The following is a 7,871-nucleotide window of genomic DNA, read 5'->3' on the forward strand; positions in this document are numbered from 1 at the left end:
CAAATGGCCTCCACAGTCACCAGATCTCAATCCAATAGAGCATCTTTGGGATGTGGTGGAACGGGAGATTCGCATCATGGATGTGCAGCCTACAAATCTGCGGCAACTGTGTGATGCCATCATGTCAATATGGACCAAACTCCCTGAGTAGGATTTACTGGCTAATTTTTACTTTTCCACCTTGTTGAATCTATGCCACAAAGAATTGAGGCAGTTCTGAAGGCAAAAGGGGGTCCAACCCGTTACTAGCATGGGGTACCTAATAAAGTGGCCGGTGAGTGTAATATGCTGTGTTTTACATTGATATGAACGTGATATTTGATGCAGAAAAAACTGACGTCAAACTGTACCGATATTGAGCGGTGGATGTTAAGAGACTAAAGCCCGAAGCTTACCTGAAATGTATGACCATAATCTTGATGAACTTACACAAATGAAGTTTTGAGATGTACCTTGGTTAAAAACATCTTAAAATTATTTTTCTGTTTAAATAATAAATGCATAATAACTAACAGACTGATAGACGTTACAACTGCAGTTTTCCAGAGATGCTAGTCATCATCTTGGCTGAGTAGGTAGCCCCTCCCAGCCTGACCTGAAGACTTGGGGCTCTGCTCGTACGACACAGATTAAGAAAAGATTAAAAAGTAGGCTATAACTCAATAAAATGACTACACAGATGATTTATTTTGTCACAAGCTAAAGGTATAAAAACATTTTTAGACTGATCTTCATTAGTTACTGCCGCCTCTGGTGGAACAAAGCTATACACAAACCAGCCCTCAGAAGCCCATGGGAAAGCTAGAAAGGGCTCGTCCCTAAGTAAAGCCCCAGAAAAGTAAAAATTAGCCAGTAAATCCTACTCAGGCTTTTAAATGGCAATGGAAAAAGGGTTATTGTTTTAACTGAGAGGAAAGTGGAACCTGAGTTCCTTGCTTGTATGTACAAACTTGGTTTTTAAAGCTAATCCCGAAACTTGTGAGCCTTCAACATGCATTACAAATGTTTTTTTTAGATACATCAACATTAGACGTCAGTGTTTTTGCGATCTTGAAAGGTACTTTGCCTTTGTTGGATGTGCACACATTTATGAAAAAGAGCTTGTTCCAGTGAGTCCGACTCGGACAGGTCAACTCAAACCATATTTTTTTTAAATATGTCGTCGACTTCTTATTGTGCCTGAGACCATTTCTTCATCTTACCATGTTAATGCATGTTGAGTCATACATATTGTGGGTCCCTTTTGCTTTTGTCTCCATAAAGGACAATACAGTACCTGCCCGCCCAAGCACATAGACAGGGGGAGCTGTGGGAACCAGGAAAACACAGACGTCTTGACCAGATTGTTTTCCTGCACCCTCAGGACTTCCAAAAGTCTAGCTTGTGTGTGGGTGTGCTCCAGACTGGGTGTGTTTTATTTTTATTTTGAGTGTTTAATGTATTAAAAGGGGCCGGGGTAATGAATTATAATCTTTAATGCAAAAACCGATCGATACCACCCAGAGAATAAATCAGCTTTTACTGAGAGCGTCAAAGCCCCTTAATACACTAGAGGAGAGAAAGGGAGTGCATAGAGGGTGAGGTAAGGGATGGGGGGGCGGGTGGGGTTGGGGGGGAGCTATTAACGCAGGAGGAGGAGGAGGAGGGAAAGAAAGAGGAAGGCCAGCAGGGTAAAATAAAAGAGAGGGGGAATAGGAGGTAAAAGAAGGGGGTAGAGAGATGGATGGATGGAAGTTACAGGAGAACAGACTAACCTCTGGGTTAACCTCATTGAATAAAAGCCCTTCGAAAGCACATAGATTCTGACAGTTTTGCAAGGAGGAGAGGTTGCAGGGTCACTCACTAAGAGGCACTTGTTGTTTTTTTCCCATCCAGTTGCATTGTGTTCACTCTCTACGACTTTCTCTCTGATTTCTGTCACCGGAAGAAAAATTTAGTTATACTTGCACTCTTCAGTTTTACACCACGTTGCTTTCCCTCAGTCTATCCACAACAGAGAGCTACAACTGGAGGGGAAATACCTAAATAATTATAAGAATTGATATTGGATACCAGTTATCTTTTAGTTTTCTGTGCTTTCTCCAAACCTGAATCCACTATTTGCCCCAAGCAATTGGTTTGAATAGCCTTTTTGCAGCGTCACCCCTTTGGCTCCTAATTTAAAGTCTAAAGAGACAGTGGGGGAAATTGATGATGAACTGCTGCACATAAATCACGGTTTGGTGAGAATGTCAGTTTGGAAATTACACTGCAGTTTGTAGCAGCAACAAGATGATAATCCCAGTTACTGGGAAAAACTGGTTAAAAAATGGTTCAGTAAAAAACTGCACAAGCAACAAAGATAACCACAGACTAAAAAGGACTGAGAGTAAAACTCACATGTTTGGTGAACATTGTCCATATAAGCTTTGGACTTGTAGAATCTTCACCTTCCCCATGCTTATTTCTACCTCCTGCCTGCTCTTGGGTCGACCATTAACTTACAACATGAGAGAATGGGTACGTCTGCACCCTGATGCTCTATCTCTCCTGAGTGATCTGTTTTCCCTGAAAACAGATCACTCAGGTGGGACAAACTCAGATGGGACAAACTCTTTAAATAACTCTTTATAACTTATATGTATTAAATAACCAGGAGAAATGACAACAGATCCTGATAGAAATTTTAATCTTACTCAGATCGGAGAAATTGTTTAGTTTACAGAAGGCAGCTGCTCACCTCTAGGAAGTGGCCCCGATTAGCAGTTAAAAAGGCATTTTATACATCTCCAGTCTGCCTTATCATCACATCATTACATCATACATGTTAGTAGATGAGTACTGTAGACATCCATGGCTCCAGCCTTATTCAAATAATACACTTTGTTCTTACAGTAGCTGAAGGACACCACTCTCATTCCATTTCCAAATCTTTGCCACGTACAGAATGAAGATAATAACTGTATATCCGGACAGAGGAACTGTCTTAATTAGATAAACTATTGAGTAAAATATCAGTTCTGCCACACAACGGGCAGCTAATATCAAGGTGTAATAAACTCACACATCTTCAATGATAATTATCCTAACACTTAGCAACACGAACATGGTAGAGAGAAAATAGACATTTGCTGTGAGAAAGAGATTTTTTAAACCAACGTAAACTTACAATTCTGGACCAGCAAGCTTGGTATACAGTGAGGAAAATTAGTATTTGAACACACTGCTATTTTGCAAGTTCTCCCACTTAGAAATCATGGAGGGGTCTGAGAATGTCATCGTAGGTGCATGTCCTCTGTGAGAGACATAATCTAAAAGAAAGAAAAGAAAATCACAATATATGATATTATATGATTTTTTTCTTTTAATGTTTGTGTAGAAAAACACCCCCAAAGCATGATGCTACCACCCCCATGCTTCACAGTTGGGCTGGTGTTCATCATTCTTCTTCCTCCAAACACCGTTAGTGGAATTATGACCTAAAAGTTCTATTTTGGTCTCATCTGACCACAGGACTCCTTTGGATCATCCAAATGGTTATTGGCAAAATTAAGATGGGCTTTAACCTTCCGTGCCATGCATGGTTTCAAACCATGGCGTCTTAGTGTATTAGCAACAGTAACCTTGGAAATGGTGGTCCCAGCTCTTTTCAGGTCATTGACCAGCTCCTCCTGTGTAGTTCTGGGCTCATTTCTCACCTTTCTTTGTATCAAGGCCCCATGAGGTGAGGTCATGGAGCCCCACTCTAAGAGAGATTGATGGTCATGTTTAGCTTCTTCCATTTTCTAACGATTGCTCCAACAGTGGACATTTTTTCATCAAGCTGCTTGGCAATTTCCCCTTAGCCCTTTCCAGCCTTGTGGAGGTCTACAGTTTTGTCTACAGTGCCTTTGGACAGCTATTTGATCTTGGCCATATTAGTAGTTGGATTCTTACTGAGTGAACAGGTGTCTTTATGTGGCTAACGACCTCAAACAGGTGCATCTAATTTCGGATAATAACTGGAGTGGAGGTGGACATTTTGAAAGCAGACTAGCAGGTCTTTGAGGGTCATAATTCTAGATTATAGACAGGTGTTCAAATACTTATGTGCAGCATAGTTAAAATTAAAATTATATATTTTATGATTTCTGGATTTTATTCTTTAGATTAGGTCTCTCACAGTGGACATGCACCTACTGTATGATGACAAATTTTGACCCCTCCATGATCTATCTCTAAGTGGGCGTACTTGCAAAATAGCAGGGTGTTCAAATACTCACTGTATGTATATGCAGGATCTACTGTAATGTTTTCTTTGGTAATGAGCCACGTTGTCTAATTAAAACAAATGGAAAAAGTTCACATTTTGCTAATTTAGGCAGTACAGTTCAACATGGCAACCTCAGCTTCCTCTTTAAACTCCTTCTCCTTCATTAGCTTATTCCACCAGGGGAAGGCTTGCTCTATGTCTGTCCTTGTTTTTTAATGTTTGCGGCTTTGTTGTCTTTTAAGTTCTCTTTTTCACTCTTTTAGGAATGGTGAAACAGTTTTTTTGTACTGTTGCTGCATATTCATGGTCCTGCATTGTGCTGCAACTAACAATTATTTACCAAATTATTTCGTCCGTAGACAGCTTGAGCTGGCACCAGCACCCCTTGCGACCCCATTTGGGATAAGCATGTAAGAAAATGGATGGATGGATGGATGGATGATAATCTCATGATTGTTTTTGCCATTAATTGTCTAATAATCGGATAGCCAAATGTTCCTTAAAGAAGGTTTAAACCAGGTGAAGCTTAAACTTTTCCACTTGAGGATTGCTGGATAAAGCATATTAACAGACAAAAACGATTTATATCTTAAATGCGAAATGTTTTCTTCTTTTTTTTTCTCACAATTTTGGTATACTTGCTGCTCAAAGCGTCAGATCAAAATGACAGACTGTCATGGCGCTTTACCAACGGGTGATCACCTGTATGTATAAAATATCTAAAATACTTTGCTTATGAGAATGCAGTCATCGTTTTCAGGCAGTAAAAACGAAAAATTGTTACACAATGTCTCCTCAAAAATACATAAAAGGAGATGGAAACATGCTTGTGGAATAAGTTCAAGTGGATTAGGCCAGTCTTCTACCATATTCTGTGACCCATCCTTTATTGTGACTCAAGCGCCTGCTGTTGCAGCTTCTCCTCATCAGTCTGCTGTCCACTAACCCCAACATCACAGGATTCACAGCTTAACCTAACGTCACAAGAGTAATAACTACGAGGCACCCTCTTAGCTCACAATATATGATGTAGGACAGAATATGGTGCAACACTGGCATCCCATTAGAATCACATTTTTCTCTCAAAGTCTCCAGATGTTGTGATATCACTAATAATAGCCGACATGATAAAGGAATTACAACTTGTCTGATTGCAACACATTTATTAAAACCATTAAAATCGGTGGCCTGTGGTAGTTTGCTCACCCAACAGCCTGTTTATTACAGCCAAGTACACCTGAATGGATGGAAACATGTCTAATATGACTTTTCTTTTCCTCAATATTTAAAATTCATAAAATTTGCACAACATTTGGATCATCAATTTCAGATGAATCCGTTTTTTCCAAGTGGAACAGTGAGCAGTAGTTTCATTGTTGTTTCTGAGGATTCTGTTTTTATCCTGCCTAACTTTTTCTACAAACAGGTGTGTGATGTTTGTGTTTTTAAGGGCATACATCTTATGGTCTGTCTTTTGCAAGGTGGAAAACAATAATTCTAGTAAAACTATAAAATCTCTTTATATTCAAGGACCTGGCCATTATGATTCATAAACTGGGGTCAGCCTTAACGTCTGATTTGCCTTAAATATGCTGAAAGGCAGCAACAAGGGAAGCAAGAGTTAAAAAGAAAATGTGGATTTTGTTGCAGAGATTGATCTGTGATGTTCACAAACAAAAGCCTAATGCAGCTCTGAGCATTTAGGATGTCTACCCTGTTCAGTCAGCGCACTAAGTGGTTTAAGTGAGGCATTTGGTCGCTGGAGACTGTTTAGTGAGACACAGTGATTAAAATTTGATAGCTGAAGCCAGGACTGGAGGCACATAGGCAGAGGGGGCACTGGGGTAAAGGGGAAAAGATACAGAGGTGAGGTGAGGTAACTTAAAAACACAAACATAACGGGATGTTTTGTTCCAAAAAGGAAATCCTTGCGATACAGAGAGTTGTCTTTACAAGCAAAGGTAGACTGCTTACACGGAAAAAAGATGGTTGAAAAGTGATTTTTACTGATCCTGTTACCCCCCCTAGGTGCTCAATAATTAATCAGCTGAGCAGACTCCTGAGATGCAGCGATGATGCCAGCCAAGGCAACCATCCATCATTCATCGCTTAAGGAATCAGGGCTGGAGAAAACATTTAATCACTCATTCTCTGGCAGTTTTTCTTCCCACCATTTCTTCCCTCCAAGGTTTCCTTTTCGTCTGACTTCATGTCACTTCTTCCTTTTCATCTTGCCATGTTCAAGATTTCTATCAGCTTTTTTATTTTCCCTCAGACAGAGATTGTGCTGGAAAAGCAGAGGTACAGGAAGGTACAGTCCTTGTATTCAACTTTGAGGTGTTGCAGAGAAGAAAGAAAACAAATGAAACATTTTTTATGCCTGTGTCTTTGAAACAAACACCCCACATAGCTCCATTCAACACCCCATCGACTCAGACCAGCTTCTAAGTCATTATTGAACGTCACCCACAGCATGATGCTGCTGCGAGTGTTTTTCACTTAGGTGGGGGTGAGTTCAGGATGATGCTTATTGCCAGTGTTCCTCCACAAACCATGACTAACTGTATGTGCCCTCTGACATGGGCGCTGCCTGTGTGTGTCCTGGACAGGGCTGCTTTATTTACAGTTGCCTTTTGTATTTCTGCTTCTTTTTCTATGGCTGCTTCTGTCTGCTTGAACCCAAGTCAGGCCTCAGCAGACGGTCGCTCCCACTGAGTCTGGTTCTGCTGGAGGTTTCTTCCTGTTAAAAGGGAGTTTTTCCTCTTCACTGTCGCTACAAGCATGTTTGGTGTGAGGAATTGCTGAAGAGTCAATGAGTCGATGCAATCAACTGTTTTTTCTTAGATAGAAAACTTTGAATCAGTTTGACTGTATGACTGTAAGGCTGAGTTGAATTGAATTGCACATAGGTCAAACTGTTTAGTACTTATGTGATCAGAGGACCTTCTAACCCTTTATAGGGCAAGTTATCATTTTTTATCACTAGCATACCCCTTAAAAAGTCCCCCCATTCCTCAGTGAGGTCTAGAAGCACAAGATCTATATCCAGCCATTCAGCACTGCTACATGGCTGTACATCTTATTTTTCGCATTTGACCAGTTAGATGAGCCCTTGGATGATATATTACCTACTTTAAATTAAGTTGAAAAAGAAAAGTTAAGAAAAAAGGCAAAAAGCTAATTGAACATTTAAAAAGTTAATAAGCCTAGTTAACAATAATATTTAGGTTTATAAACTAAAAAATGCAAGTGCCAGTATCAGCATTAATGCCTCTGAGGTTATTTTGGACCAAAAAAAATATGTTTCTTTCACTCTCAGCATGTTTTTCATGAATTTCTTACAGAAGCACTTTTGTTATTTTTCTTAATATATTCAGGCAAGTTGGTGTTTCTTGTTATTACATTGACATTCATTTTTGCTATAAAAATATCCAAATTGTTCAATGTTACAAGGGTAATAAGGTCTTGTCCCGTCCAATAACACTCTTGGCTTGAATTTTGATTTTTAAAGTATTTCACTGTGTGCCCTATCAGAATCAGACATACTTTAATAATCCCAGAGGGAAATTACAGTTTCAGTATAAAGGGATAACACATATTTGTTGTGTCCTGTTTACAGCTTGTAGAAAATGGCAGACAG

Source organism: Cyprinodon variegatus, unplaced genomic scaffold, assembly GCF_000732505.1.
Source record: "Cyprinodon variegatus isolate N-32 unplaced genomic scaffold, C_variegatus-1.0 Scaffold319, whole genome shotgun sequence".
NCBI classification, from domain to species: domain Eukaryota; kingdom Metazoa; phylum Chordata; class Actinopteri; order Cyprinodontiformes; family Cyprinodontidae; genus Cyprinodon; species Cyprinodon variegatus.